The following is an 18044-nucleotide window of genomic DNA, read 5'->3' on the forward strand; positions in this document are numbered from 1 at the left end:
TTTAATCTCCCACCTCTTAAGTCTTAGGAGCATGAATCGGCACGCCCAGGCTTGCTAAGATGACCCAAATGCAAATGAGAGCCTGACCAAAACATTTTTAAACTCTGTATACGGAGTTATTTTGAAATCAGGACCAGAGCTAACTCTGCAGGAAGAAGGTAAGTCCTCAAGTCACAAGGGCCCCTGGGTAGCTTCTCCCTCTATGACACTGTCACAAACCTTAGTATTTTCGATTTGAATGAGACCCCAGACATTTAGTCTAACTAGGGTTAGAGACGTGGAAAAGTTAAGCCACCTGCTCATGTTCACACAGAGAGAGCAGAGAGCTAGTGTCTCTTATTTGCTACCATGCTCCCCAGCAGCTAATACAGTTGCTCCCACAGGGTAGGCTCTCAGTAAATATTTGATGAATGGTTGAATTAATCAATGAATAGCAGCAAAGTAGGAATGTACATCTGGTTTCCTGGTTCCTAGTTCATGCTTTTCTACATTGCCTCTCCAGCTTGAGAATGTGTGTCTAAAGCCAATTATACCATAAGACATTTTTCTTCATATAAACCATTAAATTTGTGACCATTACAGATTATTTTTGACTCCACATAGAAAATATATTCTCCATTATACTTTCAATCATACTTTATTAAGGGCAGGGGCTGAGTTTTTAGTTTCAGCATTTGTTACCCCTCACAGTGTCCAGCACATAGTACGTGCTCAATAAATTTTGGATGCTCTAATAAATCTGGGTCTGTACACTAAGGCTCTTTCTTTATCCTACTAAATGGTTCATAGTTACAGGATTTTTGCATTTATAATAACAGCTAATTATACTAAAGGAAAAATCCACTGAATGCCTTCTCCAGAGCCAGTTTAGACTCCATCTCTAATAAAGAATATTGGTTTGATATTTGTCCTATTGCGGTAAAATTGTTTTTAAGTAACATAATGCAATATTTGTAAAAATCAATAATTTTTATAATGAGTTTATGACTGTCTTGGCATCACTGTTTCAGGAAAAAAACTTGAAAAAGAGCATGTCCACAAAACATCCCGTGACCTACAGAAGAGAAAACAGACCATCAAGCTAGAAGGAGAAAAGACTGATTGAGGGGAAGATCAGAGTGGATGAGAGGTTAGATGGGAGAAACAAACACACAAGCACCTGAACATGTCAAGGAGAGCCCCACTTTGGGTACTGTGGTAACAGTTTATTTCAAACAAAAGTAAAATTCAAAGCAACTCCTATCATGTTCTCCTTGGATATCACATTGTTGACGAAAGGTTACTTCGACAACTGACTCATTCTCTTTCAATTTCATCATAGAGAGAGAAGCTATCTAGAGTAAAGGACCCAACTTCTGGTTCAACCAGAAGAGGTAAAATCTCATTATAATAACTAGCACTTCATAAAAATTTGAAGTTCATCTGAGTTGAATATAGTAATAGAAACACAGTTTTAGCCCCCAACTCATATTATGTGAACTTTTTGACATTTAATGCTTTTTATGGTATCAAGCTCTGCGCTACAATTTAATCATATGTCTGGTGTTCACACCCTCCTCGGCATCATGAAAACACTGTAGTTAAGTAAATATTACTTCTCATTCATCCAAGAATAATCCAAGAAGAGATCGTGTTTGTGTGTCTTTTTAAAGGCCCAAGAATTTATCTTAAAAATAAATCCTGTTTCTGAACCAAAAATTATCACCATTATTTATATTATTCTTATTTGTAACAGGAAGTAGAAAATAAAAACTGCACTCAGAGAGACGGAGGGAATTGTTAGAAAGAGGTAGAGATATTCCATCTTTCTTAATGATAAATTGGTCTTTGATAAATTCTTAGAATGACTGCAGTTCCATTTTTTTCTATACTGTCAACCTCTCTCATTGTACTGCCCAGATGATCTTTCTGAAGTGTATACCTGATAATGTCATTTCAAGGCTAAAAAAAATCTAGTCTCCTTATCATCCATAAGTAAAATTCAAATTCCTATCAATACATAAGGTCTCTCTCTACCTCTCTAGACTCCTTTCCTGCCATAGGTCCCTGTACTCCAAAAATGAATTATAATTAGAAACCCATAGTCCTTTCATGACTCTGCATTTACACAGGTTGGTCCCTCTGCTCAGAATGCTCTTTCCCCTCTTGTTCACCTGGTCCTCCTACACATCCTTCATGATTCAGCTTATGTATCTGGTCCTCTATGAAGCTTTGCCTGACCCCTCTCTCCTCTCCCTCCACCTCAACAAACAGTACTGACCCACAGAAGAGATGCCACTCATATTATCATGATGTTTTAAAATTTCATTTATGTCTCAGGCCATAATTCTTGGAGTCACATTTGAATCCTCTTTCCTCACAATCCAAGTCCAATCCTTTAACAAATTCTGTGGGTTCCATCTTCAAAATATATCGAGAACCTGACCTCTTCTCATTACCTTCACTGCTATCACACTAGTCCAAGCCATATCATCTCTCACCTGGTTTACTGTGATAGCTTTCTCACTGGTCTCCCAGATTCTGCTCTTAACCCTAATCAGTCCATTCTCACCCCAGCATCCATAGTGATTTAGTTAACACAAAACAAAACAAAAGATCATGTTGTCACTCCTCTGCTCAAAACCCTCTGATGGCTCCCATCTCACTCCAGGCAAAACTAAAGTCCTTCTGACAGCCTACAAGGCCCTGCCTGGCCTGTTCCTCCTCACCTCTCTGACTTTCTTTCCTATTACTTTCCTTTTCTTGCTCCCTCTGCTCCAGTCTCAGAGTCTTTCCATGTGCTATCCTGTCTACCTGGAATGCTGTTCTCCCAAATATCCACGCAGCTTATTCTCTCATTCCCTGTACATCTTAACTGAATTATTACCTTCTACCCCTGTACAAGATTGTGATCTCTAAATACTATTTTCTACTAAAATGAGCCAAGGCTTTTTGGAAAAATGGCTGATTTCAAGTCTGAGGCAAGAACTGTATAAGATGAGCCTGGAATATTTTGTCATAGCAGAAAGCAAGGATACTGTTTAAAACTACTAGGTTGTGTCAAAAGGAATGAGGAGCCAACTTCAAATGGCTCCTACTAGCCAAAGTAGTAAAAATTTGAGCATCAATAAGACATAATAACTGAAATGGACTGAAACACATCAGATATGTTGATACCCACGTGTTCATATTGATACTATAAAGAAATCATTGTTCACCTTTGGAACCAATTCACTATTCCAAAAACAAGTAAATAAAGGGGAAATATCAACACCCAACATGCCTTTGCTGTACAAACTGTACCACAGGACAACCAAATAGTTGAGGAGGAAAAGCTTCTCCTTAAAGTATTCCAGATAATAAAAGAATAAAATTGATAGCATTAAAGTATCACCATTGTACACCTAATAAAGTAATGAAGCTAAGCAATAATCATCCATGACTGCTTACATCAAAAAAGGAGCACACACCACACCCTCCGAAGTAATCTTGCCAAAAAACTGAAGACTCTAGATCTAACTACCAGTTGACTGAAATACAGGGCACAGAAACCTATGTTAAAAGACACTAGAGGAAGACAATCAGCAAAATTTAGCCTGGAGGAAACACTATAAAACAATTCAATTTCTTTAACAAATAAATTGCAGCGAAGAAAAAAGAGGATGAGGCATCTATAGAGATTTAAAAGATATTACAACCAAATGCAATATCTGGACATTGAAATTCTGATTCAAACCAACTTTTAAAAAAATACCAAGACAATCGAAGAAATTTGAACATTGATTGGATATCATTTTATAATATTAAAGAACTATTCATTTTTAAGGTGTTTAATAGTATTGTGGCTATAATTTTTCAAAAGTCCTTATCTTTTAGAGAGATATACTGAAATATGTACAGAAGAAATCTGGGATTAGCTTGAAAAAGAGGAGGAGTAGCTGAGGTATAGATAAAACAAGATTAGGAATGAGGTGATAATTATTGAATCTGGATGATGGGTACATGGGGATTTGATTTACTCTTTCTCTGCTTGTTTGAATTTCCTGCAACAAAAGATAAAAAAAGAATCTTAGATGAAAAAAGTGGGAGATTTTCTGATGATAAGCAATAGTTATATGAGGGAATTGTTCCAGGGTTTTAAGGAACATGATTGAATATTCACTGAGTCAGTAGCCATATGCAAAATTGGCTTGGGGTTGAAAGATGCCAAGATTGGCTTGGGGTTAGTTTAAAAAAATTGCTATAATCAGGCTAGATGATCATCACGAAATAGGCTGAGCATTTCATTTAAGGAGCAAATAGATGAAAGAGATTATCTGCAAGGAAAATAAAAGTTGAACAACAATCTAGTTGAAGCTAAAAAGCTGTTAAACCAGTGTAATCCAGAAAAGTATATTCACTGTGCAATTTGTCTGTAGTACAATAGTCAGGCAGCAATATCAAGATTTTCTTAGATTTCTTTGTGGAATGTAACATGAGGTGCAGAAGTCAGGAAAGACCATACACTTTGTCCAATGTGCAATATCCACAGTGTGGTTTGACGACTTGAGGCTCTCTCCATACACCCAACAGTGACTAAGCAGAAATCACATAAATTTATGGAGAGGTGATGGTAGTTTCTGCCTCACTCGGGGATGGGAGTAGGGGGTAGTAGCCCGTGGGATAGGGTGGAGGATGGGCATTCTGGTCTCTACGGTGTTTCTAATTCTCCATTAAAACAGAAATCTATTGATAAAACTCATGAAAAGAGTTACTCTGGTTTTATGTATCTTAAAATAAATGCCCAGGGTATCTATTGTACAAAATGACATTTTGCCAATTTTAAGAATGCCTGTATTTATCCATTCAGCTTTTATTATATTTGAATATACTAAAATGTTCCTCGTAATATTTGACTCAGTGTTCAAAATGTTATGTCCCATTGATTTTTTTTTTTTTTAAAGATTTTATTTTTTTTTTTTCCTTTTTCCCCCCAAAGCCCCCCGGTACATAGTTGTATATTCTTCGTTGTGGGTCCTTCCAGTTGTGGCATGTGGGACGCTGCCTCAGCGTGGTCTGATGAGCAGTGCCATGTCCGCGCCCAGGATTCGAACCAACGAAACACTGGGCCGCCTGCAGCGGAGTGCGCGAACTTAACCACTCGGTCACGGGGCCAGCCCCTCCCATTGATATTTTTTAAACAATACTTGCTCGTGGTTGGTTTCAAGTTAAAAGGAGACTGTAAAAGAATGGATTTTTATAATTAATAGAGATGCTACAGGCATGGTAAATCATAATATTTCAAGAATCATGGGGTAAAATGTTATATGTTATATAGCAACTGACAACTCTAATCTCAGGAATTCATAGATTTTATTTTCTGCCAGTAATAGACCCAAGCCCCATCTCTTACAATCCCTATAAACCAAGATTCTAAGTGAGTACTATTTGGTGTTGGTGTACGAATACTCAACAAACAAAACTTGCCAGCACATTTTAAAAATCATATCAAATTTTCTTGACATTATTTGACATTGTGCTTTGACAATTTAGCACTATACATACATGTCTTATCAAAAGAGAAATACAGGGGCTGGCCCCGTGGCCGAGTGGTTAAGTTCGCGTGCTCCGCTGCAGGCGGCCCAGTGTTTTCCTTGGTTCGAATCCTGGGCACAGACATGGCGCTGCTCGTCAAACCACGCTGAGGCAGCGTCCCACATGCCACAACTAGAAGGACCCACAACGAAGAATATATAACTAGGTACCAAGGGGCTTTGGGGAGAAAGAAAAGGAAAAAATAAAAAATCTTAAAAAAAAAAAGAGGAATACAGATTAAATGAACTCGATTGAATTTGTACTTTTCTGCCAGCAGTAATAACCTCTGCCCCCCACTCCATCTGCCTGCTGTTACAGGTATCCAGAGACGATAAGAACTCCTATGAGGCATAGGAAATGGGGGTAGGGGTGGATCTGAAAGTGCTCTGAGGGTATTTAGAATACAAATTGGTTCAGAAAATGCCCCTTCCCTTCTTTTAAGAGAAAAGTAGACACACTGTCTCTCAGAGCCGAACTCTGGTTCTCAACCTTGACTCCATATTATAAGCACTTAGGGCACTTAAAAATGCTCATGTCTATCCCCCGCCCTTACAGACTGGGATTTAATTTGGTCTGGGGTAGGACTCAGGCAAGATTTCTTTTTTAAAGGGCCCACATGATTTGTTTTTCTTCTTTTTTGGTGAGGAAAATTGGTCCTGAGCTAACATCTGCTGCCAGTCTTCCCCTTTTTGCTTGAGGAAAATTGTCCCTGGGCTAACATCTGTGCCAATCTTCCTCTATTTTGTATATGGGACACTGCCACAGCATGGCTTGAAGAGTAGTGTGTAGGTCAGTGCCCGGGATCCAAACCCGTGAACCCTGGGCCGCCAAAGCAGAGCACATGAACTTAACCACTACACCACCAGGCCAGCCTGGCCCAGATGATTTTAATGTGCTGCCAGGCCTTTAGAGTAAAGGAGATCCAGGTTCAAATCCTTACTATATGATCTTAGACAAGTTAATGAGCCTCTCTGAACCTCAGTTTCTTTATCTGTACAACAAAGATTTTTTTAAAAATCGACTTCACAGAGTCATTGTAGTGGGAAAAGGAGAATAAATATGTGAGAACTCCCAACAGAGACCCTAGCACATAGGTGGAACTCCACAAATGTGAGTTCCTTTCCTATTCATTTATATGCTAGATCTGATACTGACCCTGATATCAGTTTCCTTACAGTAAATGCAGCATATATGGGGTTAAAACCAAAACACTCATTCCCTGCTTACTCTGGCTTCCTGGCTCCAGAATCCACTATCCTCCATGGAGACAGACACCGTCAAGGACAAGCACCTGGATCATCTCCTCCCCACAAAGAGATACAGGCTGGTGGGAAAGCTGCTGACCAGCAAGATCACGGGCTCCCTCCTCTCTGCAAGTAGTCTCAAGGCCAAAGACAAGCTGGTGGGAAAGCTCCAACCAGCAAGGCCATATGCTCCCGCCTCCCCTACCTAAAACCCCAAATAAAAACCCTTCCTTTTAGCTTTTTGGGGAGTTTGGGATTTCAGCATTAGCTGCCCTCTCTCCTTGCTCAGAGCTGTGCAAAAATAAAATTCCTACTTTCTTCCACTACCCCCGGTGTCAGAGATTGGCTTGCTGTGCAACGGGTGAGTGAACTCACTTCAGGTTCGATGTCAGGTCTATGTTCAGATAAAACAAAACATTGTCTTCTCTTCTGTAACTCTTACTTTTTCCACCTCCAATATCTTCCATTTATTTTTCAGAAGTAACCCCAGGTGACTTGAGAATGAAAGCAGAAGTCTCTTTTATCCTACAGCACAAAGGATCTCTCTAACCCTCTTCCCCAAATTTAAAGTGATCCTATATATTCAACAGCAACTGTGGGACTGGAGCTATGTTGAGAGAGGGGAATGGGGAGTGAAGTATGACCTGGGGTCACCCATGTCTTTGTCTTTCGAGGATAATCCAGTGGGCTTGGTAGTCAGGGAGGAATGCACTGAACTCTGAGCAAGAGGAAGCCCTTAAATGTTGCAAAATGGCCAGCTCTTCCAAAGAGGAAGTTTGTGACCAAACAGTGGCACCAGAAGAAGGCAGGCCTCAAGCACATAGCACAGCAACTTCAAGTAGAGCAGACACTCAATAAGGAATTTGCAGAATTGAAATGAAGATCCTAAATTCCAGGTAAACATCTAACTTGACCCAGTGCTCAATGGAGTCTGTGTGGTGTAGGCATTATCTTAGTTTACATCACTGGTTACATTAGTGGTTACCTGACTCATAACCATCCTTATCTGAGCTACAACAACTGCCTCGCTTCTGCATGAGCTGAAATCTCTTACATTTCCTGTTGAAATATCCTCTTCACCCTCTTCATCCTACTACCCCACCCGAGGCCCGGATTCCTCTAAACGTCTCAAAGGTTTGCAGAGATACGGAGTGAACTTTCATTTCATTAAAATGATGATTTCATTGCAACTTCCATAGGCAGGCCCCAAATCCATGAGTTGCAGGTATGATAACTGATAACAGCTCTAACTTCTTTAAGGTCAAAGACATTCGTTTCCAAAGAAAGCACTCACAATCCATAAAAGTCTAATCAATTTATAAAAGCTCCAACTATTTTAAAAATATTTTTAAATTTTTATATGTTTTTTAAATGTCAAATTTAAATAGAGATGGTAAACAGATAATTGGTTGCCAGAGATACATTTAGATGGGTAGAGGGTTGAATAGATGAAGCACTAGGGATTTATTAGGCTGGTGAAACTATTCAATATGACTATAATGGTGGATACATTACAATATGCATTTGTCAAAACCTAGAGAATTTTAGAGGACAAAGAGTGAACTTTAATGTATACAAAGTTTTAAAAAATCATTCAGGAGGTTAAAAGATCCCAGAATGGAATGTAGATGGTAACAAAAGAATTTAACTATATTACAAATGTATGAAAGAACCTCATTGAAGGGAGTAGGAGAAAGGGTGCTGACCTAATCATTTTGGAAATGAGTGAAGTTTGTAAGACTAAAGGCAAAAGGAACTGTACAAAAGCAAATTACCCTACTCGATAAAGCTGTTTCCCATGGAGATACAGGTTCATAATTCTGAGGCCACTATATACATATACTGGAATGGAATAATTAAGTAAATGGATGACAGTAGGAGTCAGGATTCTCACTGTTGGAGTGGAAAGTTGCAGATAGGCAAGGGGAGGTGGCTAGAATGATCCATGTGGTATTGGATTAGAGTTAGAGACATTAGTATGAACTCATGCTTTAGTTTAACTGAGCATGAGGACGAACTCATGTTTACTTTAATATACAGATGGATAAAAATGGCAATATTTATAGTTGTGTGTATATACAAGGTTTAATACATATATTCCCCTGCTCTGTCAGCTGAGAGGGCCTCTAAGCAATGACACCCAAGTAGCAATGAGTACACCTAGCCCCCAGAGCTTTGTATTCTAAAACCATTCTCCAAAAAAAGGAACCAGAACTGCCTGGAGAAATGGCTGATTCTAAGACACAGTAGGTGAGCCTGGAGCATCTTGTAGTGCCAGAAAGCAAGGAAGTGGCCAAAAAACCCCACAGTGATGGAGTATATCAAACTGACACAGGAGCCAACTGTAAGATCTCTCAATAGCCAAACTGGAAATAAAATGCCATTCAATTATAACCCAAAGTATAAAGTAAATATCCATGAGACTATACTGATAAAAAAATTAATGAATAAATTAATTAATGAGGAAGAATAGACAAATCTCCTGTACAGAAGAATTCCAAATAATTTACGTAGATACTCTGTCCTCTAGGAGGTGGAATATAACTCCCCACTCCTTAAAGTGTGGGCTGCACATAGTGGCTACCTTCCAAAGAGGAGTGTATAGGGAGGAAGAAAAGTGATTTTATGCTAGGGAAACCTGACAAACACTACCTCAGCCATATGATCAACATCAACAGCGATAAGTCATGTTGATAGCACACACCCTTAGTATGATACAATGAAAATGGTACTTTACCTTTCTGGTCTTCCTCCAAAAAATACATAACACCAGTATGTATAATCATGAGAAAGACATCAGACAAATCCCAACTGAGGAACATTCTACATAATGCCTGACTAGTATTTCTTAAAACTGTCAAGGTCTTCAAAAACAAGGAAAGTCTGAGAAAATGTCACAGCCAAGAGCAGCCTAAGAAAACATGCGGGTTAAATTAATGTGGGATCCTGGATGGGATTCAGGAGCAGAAAAAGGATATTGGGTAAAAACTAACGAAATTTAAATAAAGTATAAATTTTAGTTAATAATAGCATATCACTATTGGTTCATTGATTGTAACAAATGTACCACTCTAATTTAAGATGTTAATCATAGTTGAAACTGGGTATGGAGAATATGGGAACTTTCTAAACTATTTTCACAACTTTTCTGTAAATCAAAAACTATTCTACAATAAAAAGTTTATTTTAAAAATAGGTTGTTAAACATTGTATAGGTGTTTAAATGCAGCTGTTGTACCGAAACCCTTTGCTGCAGAACATTTTTATTAAAATAACTGCTAAATGGACACAGTTTTGCAAAAGTATTTGTTACACATGATTTCTTGTTCAAATAGGATTCATTGTCTCTACATCCAGCAAAGCAAAGTTAACTTGGGCCGTGTGCCAAGACATGGAAATAGCCTTGTTATACAGACTCACTGTGATAATGGTAGTATTCAAATCTTCCCATCCACGACACACAATATTCCCATTGGTCTAAAAGAAAAAAACCCTCCAAGTTGATTCTCCACTGGCTAAAAAAGTTTCCAAATAAGTGTCTCTGGGGAGAAGTCAGAAACTCTGGGGCCGGGGGAGAGCAGGAAAGAGGAGTGACTGCTGGTTCCAGAACTTGAAAAGAATAATAATAAAGGAAGGCAAATGCCTACACTCCTCTAGAGGTCCACCTTTATATGTGACCACTGCCAGAGAACTTAAAGCAGCTCTGAGAAGGAGAAAAGTTGGAGTTAAGAAAAATTTACCACATTTAACTGACCCTAAGTACGCAGGATTGTACTTGCTAAGCAATCAAGACTCCAAAGAGCATAAATCTGTCTTCTAATTCCAGACATTAGAAGTCCTAGGAGGCAGGGGAAAATTTTGAAGAACACATGGCCTCTAGATCCTTAAGCTCAAGATCTTAACAGCATGGCTCACACATCCAGTTTTTGAAGACAGTAATAGCCCACAATACCAGGCCAGCCTATAGCAGGAAGCTCTCGTGTTGCTGCTAAGGCCTCTGCCTCTGCAGAGATCAGCCAGGGTGATGGACAATGGAGACAATGCCAGAGTCAGGCACCCTGCTCTCCTTTACATTAGGCCCTTCATCCACTGGAGGCCAACAGAGCCTGAAGAAATAGGAGAGCAGGAAAAAATAATAGCGATTTTCCGACTTTTGAGATTACTTAGCCTAGATGGTTCCCCTGGCTCGTCCTTCAAGGTCTAGTTCAAACCTTAAATCTTTAAATTCTTCTAGCTAACCCTTTCTCCTCCAAATTCTGAGAGCATAATTCTCCTTTCACAAGTGCCAGGGAACTTGGCACTTGCTTAATGCCTTGCATTGCTAGCTTCTTTTCATGTGTAATAAATCTCATATATACAACCTGGAGTCTGACTTCAAATCCTTGAGTCTTACTGCCAGTTCTTTTTCTCTCCTCTCCACACGCTTCCTTCCATATCCCATAGCACCTAGTCCAGTGTTTTGCATATGTGCTTAATAAATAGCTGATCTTGATTGACTATTCTGATCTCCCTCAAATTGCCTTAAGAAAAATTAAATGTAAATCAGGTCCTGTAAATCAGGAATCTTGCCTTTCTGGCTAGCCATTCCAAAATAGCCAGGACGTCATCAAGATTACGTCAAGGCTACTTATGGTGAGAAGTGGTTTGAGGTGAGAATAGGTCTTCTCTCTGTCACCAACAGGGTTATGCATTTACCTGACCAAATTTGCCTTTCCTGACTCTGGTCACACAGGACTCCTTGGTTCCCAGCTGACTGACCACTCTATCTGGTTTTGATGCAGGTAGATAATGGTATCCAAGCCTGCGGACAGTAACTCCTGGTCTGGTCAAGCAAAGTGACCCCAGCCCTGGACGCTCAGCCCCAACATTGACTGCTGTTCTGTCCTGGGTTTGCCTACTCTCACACCTCATTCATATCTGACACTTCCCCTATTTTGAGAAAGAATGGTACGTATTCTTACCTGAGCCCTTAGCCTTAAGAAACCCCGGCAGGCACAGGACATTATCTGAAAAAATTCTAATCATTAGACCATCATGCTCACATAGAGAGTCCAGGGTCTGACGCAAAACAGTACTCTGCTTTTTCCTATGAAACTGCTGATCAGTCCATGCACAATCTACCCCTGATGAGTATTAGTCATGCATTCATTTACTCAACAAATATTTACTGAATACCGACTGTATGTCAGGGATTGTTCTGGGCATCAGGATTCTCCTGGTCTCTCTAGTCTCCATTTTCACTCCTTCCCTTTTACGCTATCATGGAAGTCCCAGGCCATAGTTAATGAGTTCCATCAGGTTTTCCTCTTACAGAATGATAGTGGTGGTAGGATTTAGACTCTTCAGATACTTCAGCATGATATACTTATAAGACAAACATTTCTCCTGCCAGTATGACCACCTCTCATACTTATAGATCTCTTGTTGTTCTATCACAGGGTCTTTAGTCACTTTTCACCACCTCGCCAAAGACTTCCTGCTACCATCTTAGCCTGATGTGGGCCAGGAAAGACGTGCAAGGTCAGAAAATGCCACCTTGCAAATATTATCACAGTTTTTTAAATGAGATAAACATGAAAGAATGGGGGGTAGGTAGAGAAGACAAGATAGAGAGTTTCAGAGGAATTCAGCAAGAAGTTGGCTGTTCTGCAGTCATTGCTAGTTGAAGAAAGCTCAATTTCAAATCTATTCAATTCAAATAAATACAAAATTAAATTAAATTCCTTAGAATAAACTTTAGGATTGTGTAAATAATCTAAACATTGGGAAAATTTTTTATTTTTATTTCCCAATAACTGTGACTTCCCCAGAGAGGTTGTTCCTGATCTCCCATTCTAAATTATACTGCTACACTCTTACAGTTCACCCTCTATTTGTTCTTTTTTTTTTCTTTTTGAGGAAGATTAGCCCTCAGCTAACTACTGCCAGTCCTCCTCTTTTTTGCTGAGGAAGCCTGGCCCTGAGCTAACATCGGTGCCCATCTTCCTCTACTTTATATGTGGGACGCCTACCACAGCATGGCTTTTGCCAAGCGGTGCCATGTCCACACCCGGGATCCAAAGTGGCGAACCCTAGGCTGCTGAGAAGCAGAACATGCGAACTTAACTGCTACGCCACTAGGTCAGCCCCCTCTATTTGTTCTTTGTAGCACTTATCCAGTCTGTGAAGATTTACTTATGAGGGCATTGCTTAATGTCTTTTTCCTCCACTAGAGAAGATCCAAGAGGGCAGGAACCATTTCTGTTTTGTTCTCCACTGAAAATGTAGACCCTATACAGAACCTGCACATAACAGGAGATCAGTAAATACTTGTTGAAAGACAGAATCAAAATTCTTTTGCCTAGTTCCCTCCCTTAGATCTCTCTTCAGACTTGTAGGTCCACCACTTTATCTTAATATTGTAGAGTGTCTTAATTCAACCTCAGTACACTCAATTAGAGGATGCCTACCCAGAAACTCTGCTTTTAGTAAATATGTAAGTATATATGTGCAAAGTTGTATATTGCAGCATTGTTTTTAGTGTCCAAAGCAAAATACAGCCAGGAAATTACCAGGAATGATTGACTAAATTATATTGATGAGGGGGGCAACAGAGCTAAAGTTTACACTTTGCACTTAGTCATTAACCAAGGACTGGGGGCTGGCAGCATAAATTCCTAGGCACTTCTGGGCTCCTGTGAGCACAGGCAAAGCGTGTTCTAGCAACCTGAGGGCCTGCTCACAAAGAGACACAGGGGCAGGCTGTGGGGAAGGCAACTACACCAGGAGCAGGTGTGCATGGAAATGTTGAAGAGATCTGAGGGCCTGTGAATGCAGCACTGAGAAATCCACTATAGGTAGTTTTGAGAATAGTATGATATCATCGCAATTTTTTAACAAAAACCTATATATGCATATCATGCGTGAGCAGGACAAAAGACACAGAAGGATCCTACTCTAGGGGAGGAAGATAGCGTGGAAATGGCTGGAGGGGTGGAAAAGGAGTTTACTGATGTTTCGTTATACATTTTTCTATTATTTCTGCTAAATATTAAACATTTTAATAAAAATTTAAGGGGAGAAAGTTAGCCAGAACCTTTTAATAGATGTACCATTGCCAAGTAAAACTCCTTCTCAGCATATGAATTGGTCACACAAATCTCTCCCAGCTCTGAAAATTTTCTGATCTAGTGCAAAGCATGTAACAATCTCTATTGCTTTTAAATTCATTGCTCAGCATATAACAGGCAATTTACCACATTAAAAAAAAGTTTAGGTTTGCTGAATTATAATCTTTGAAATGTTTTAAAAACCAATTGGGAGCCCAGAATTAAATTAAAATTCACTTGCATTAAGTACTGTTACAAATAGCTCATCTGAGCTGGCAATCAGATGAAAAGATATCTTCCGTGCAACATTAAGCATGCTCGTGCAGAACGACAAACACAGCATAACTTACAGTTCTGCCTGGAAACAGACAGATTTCTTTTGACATTCATTGCAAGACAGACTCTGAATTTCAAAACATTAAAAATCTGTTTTTATCAAGTGTTTTAGAATCAAGGACATACAGACTATATATAGAAAATGTCGCTAAGCCTACCCACTCCACTGTTCGCCATAATTCCTTCCAGGAAAAATAGAAATTGCATAGAGGTCTGTGCTCTGAAGCCTCTGGAATGACAAAGAGAAAACTGCCAGTTGAGAAAGGTGTCTGTGGGAGGGAAAGCTGGGAGAGTGAAAGGTTATGCACTCTGTGTGCCATAATGCCTTGCAGACAAGACAATGTTCATTTCTGCCTCCATAATCCAAAGGATGGACAACACGGATTTTACAGAATATGCTCGAGTGTGACATACAACTAGGGGAAAGCAGAAGTAACTACCAGAAAATACTTCATTAATACTTGAGTGATACATAACTATTTACCACATATACATTTGTTACTGTACTTTGTGTTATGAAATGGGAGCAAGCTAGAAGAGAATCAATGAGGAAAATAATTCTTTCCCCCTTCTCTATCTAACCGCCCTCTAGTTCCTTACTTTGCTTAGCTGGAAAAAGCTTTGTGAAACAGAGACTGCAATGCTCCCAAACAACAAAGAATATGCCATGGTTTATTCTAACTATGCTATATCACCTAGCCTCCTGCAGAGCCTTGTCATAGACTGCTTTTTGTCTCAGTTATTTATGTATGGAGCAGATTTAAACCACCATGTTTCGGTGTCCAAGACATTTTGTTATTTTTTATTTTCTTTATATCAACTTAAATCCATCTCAACTTCCTCTGAGCTGGCAAGAAAGTCAATCATAATCATCACTGGAGTCCCCTTCCCTCCCTGGTTTACACCAGAATCTGAGAGAAGCACATGGATCAGAAAATGGGGGGGAGGACTTCTAGTCTCTCACCTACCTTGATCCCTTCTGATATTCTCACCACTCAACCTTGAAATGTGACAGGCTTTCTGTTCCAATGCTAAGTAGGGACGGGGGAGGACTGGTGAGGGGGTTTTGCCTCACCTGGAAGCCCTGGTGCCTAGAGTGGAGCCTTCTTTTCTGAGGCATTACCGACCCGGATACGACCACAGAACAAGCAAGGGTACCCACTACCCATGGGCCCACCAACCTCCATCCCCTTCCCAGTGCTCCAGAATTTATGCTCTTTCCTGGCCCTCACAGGTACCCTTTATGTCTTCCCTCTTACCCTATTGCTTCAGGGCACCTTGTGTAATTTCAACAATAAGCCAAGGTAGGATTGGGAAACCACAATAATTGACATGTTAACAAAGTATCCTACCACCTACACTGTTATTATCATTCCTTCCCACCCCAAATTTCCCTTCAGTGCTCACCCCACCATGCGTCACTACTAGACCCGGAGCTCCAGAGGGAAGGGACTGTTTATTACTCATTCTATGTCTTTTAAAATACCTAACATGGAGATTCTCAACATCTGTGCTCAAGAAATCAAATCCCCCAGCAGTCCCTCCAAATTTTTATCGGTGTGTTGAAAAAATTTATTTTTGCTACAATTGAGTATAAATATTGTCACAGCAATGCCTGAGACATGAAACAAAGCACATCAGACAGCTGCGTGTGGAGCAGCTTTGCTGTATCTAATAAGTATGAGGTTAGTTTTTAAAAATAATCAAGCCAAAGAGACACATTTTGGGATGGCCAATTCTGATCCCCCACAGTCCCACGTTTATTTACACCTCTAATCACAGCTTCCACTAGGACTTTATCAACAGATCTCAGTCTTATAATATGGGATAGGGGAAGCATTCCCAGCCAGACATACTGTCCATTTTCAAAACACACTCAAAAAATGGATATAACTTCTTCATATAATATTAGCTCAAACATTCCAAACTTTATAATCTTATCAACACTTATGCTTTTATATTTTCTCAATGTAACTGGAGCCTGAGTCAGGGTCTTAAGGCTAGTCATTATATTTTTTTGTATTTCCTTTTTAATTTGGTCTTTCCATAGGTACCAATAAAACAATTATGATGAAAGCTCTCTAAAAAAATTTTCCAATTTAGAAGTTTTTCCACTTTAAATAATCCATCATCTGCCCACATTGACGAGTAGGATCTTAATAGCAACTCAAACCAATAAACCAGGGATGTGAGAAGCATCCCCAAAAAAGAGTACAAAAGCAGCAGACCTTGCAAGATCCAGAAAGTTCATTCCCAAAAATAGCCTAAGAAAGCAAAGGCCTTTGTTTCACAGGCAGTACAGGTCAAGATGACAAATGCCTTTTATGAAAGCAACTGGGACCCTTTATGACAAACTCACCTGAAAGCTGATATACAGCCAGTCAAAGAGAGTGCGTCCTGGAACCCCAGGCTATTCAACCGGCAATCAAGATGCACACTGGTACGTGTATCCTCCGGATGGCAGAGACCAGAAAGGTCACAAGGTGAAGCTCTCAAGACACAGAACAAGATGAAAGGAAAAACCTCATCTTATATGCACATTAACAGCTTTAGCTAAGCTTTGGGTCTCTCGGAGCCAAATTAATAGCTAGGAGTGAGAGGCCCTGGGGTTGGGGATTATGTGTTTTACAGAGTACCTGGTTGCACATACATTTTCTTGATGTTGGTGGGAGACGTGTGTCTTCTACCCTGCTCCATGACCAACTTATGCTATCACAGGAGTCTTCTTGAGGTGGCAAGCACCCTAATGGCTCTTAACTGCTTGACCTGTGCCCACCAAATTTGCAGCCTGTTTGGCTTCCAAGATGCCATTAGCAACAGCTTGCACTTCACATGCATATTCCCAGACAACAGGCTTATAGAGATGCCTGCATCTTGCCCTATGGTTTTTCCTTTTTATGATAAATGACACTAAAGACAGAGACAAGGAAAAATAGTGACCATCTCTGGGAGGAGAAGGATCAAGCAACCAATGAGTACTTAAACCAAATTTACCAGAGTTGCTGAGTCCAAGAAGCTAGTTTCACCAATATTTTCTCCTGCTAATCTAAATTCAGAAAAGGAAAAAACACTCACCACTCTCACTTCCACCGGATCCTGCAGGCAGAGATCTGGGAGACTGACATGGTAAGAACTCTTATCTCCTTATCAGGGGTCCAGGAAGTCTCAGCTGCAGTGGTCCAGGAGTGAGCAGTGTCCAGCCAGTGAAGTTTTGTCCCATCCTCATTGCCAAAACTGTAGGGGAGGTAAGAGCTATTCATCTACCCTCTAGGTCCTTCTGGCTGGTCTAAGAATTAAATTGACATGAAACAGAATAACAGGAGAAAATCAAACAAAGTTTAATAACATGTATACATGGGAGAAACCCAGGAAACCTGAGTAACTTGCCAGAATGGCCGAAGCCACCACCTTTAATATCATCTTCAGCTAAAAACAAAGGAGGAAGTTGGGGTTAGTGGTTTGGGACTTCCAAGGGGAGAAGGGCAACTTACATGGAGATGGAAATGCAAATGTTTGATAAACAAGTGTTTGCTGAGCCATCTATAGACAATGTGACCCAAGAGAGAGAACTTTGATAAAAATGGGTTTGTTAGTGCCTTCCTGTCTATCATACCTAGTTTTACATTCTACTATAGTTTTCATATGGTATTAGCTCCTTCCTGGAATAGGGCTTCTATCTTAAATTCTTTTAGGCAGTTATGAGGAAAGTCAGCTTCTTTCAGAGTCTTTTGTCTTTAAAAATAATCAAGCCAAAGAGATACACTTTGGGGTGGCAAATTCCAATCCCCCACATTAGCGTGTCATCAGTTCAGTACCACAGAGA

General features: G+C 39.9%; 1 protein-coding gene and 1 long non-coding RNA gene across 2 annotated transcripts in view; one reads left to right on the forward strand and one right to left on the reverse strand.

Moving 5' to 3' along the window:
* ENTPD1 (ectonucleoside triphosphate diphosphohydrolase 1) overlaps positions 1–17580 on the reverse strand; it is a 115620-nt gene extending 98040 nt beyond the window's left edge. The window contains exon 1 of the mRNA XM_070486352.1: positions 17297–17580. The gene's annotated coding sequence lies outside the window, so the exon portion shown is untranslated. The remainder of the gene's footprint in view (positions 1–17296) is intronic.
* Positions 21–7117, forward strand: LOC123279064 (uncharacterized). Its single transcript, XR_006516884.2, has 3 exons — positions 21–158; positions 1011–1129; positions 6800–7117. It is a non-coding gene; the product is annotated as an uncharacterized lncRNA (long non-coding RNA).
* Positions 17581–18044: the final 464 nt, after the last annotated feature.

The sequence above is a fragment of the Equus asinus genome, chromosome 2 (genome assembly GCF_041296235.1).
Source record: "Equus asinus isolate D_3611 breed Donkey chromosome 2, EquAss-T2T_v2, whole genome shotgun sequence".
NCBI lineage: Eukaryota > Metazoa > Chordata > Mammalia > Perissodactyla > Equidae > Equus > Equus asinus.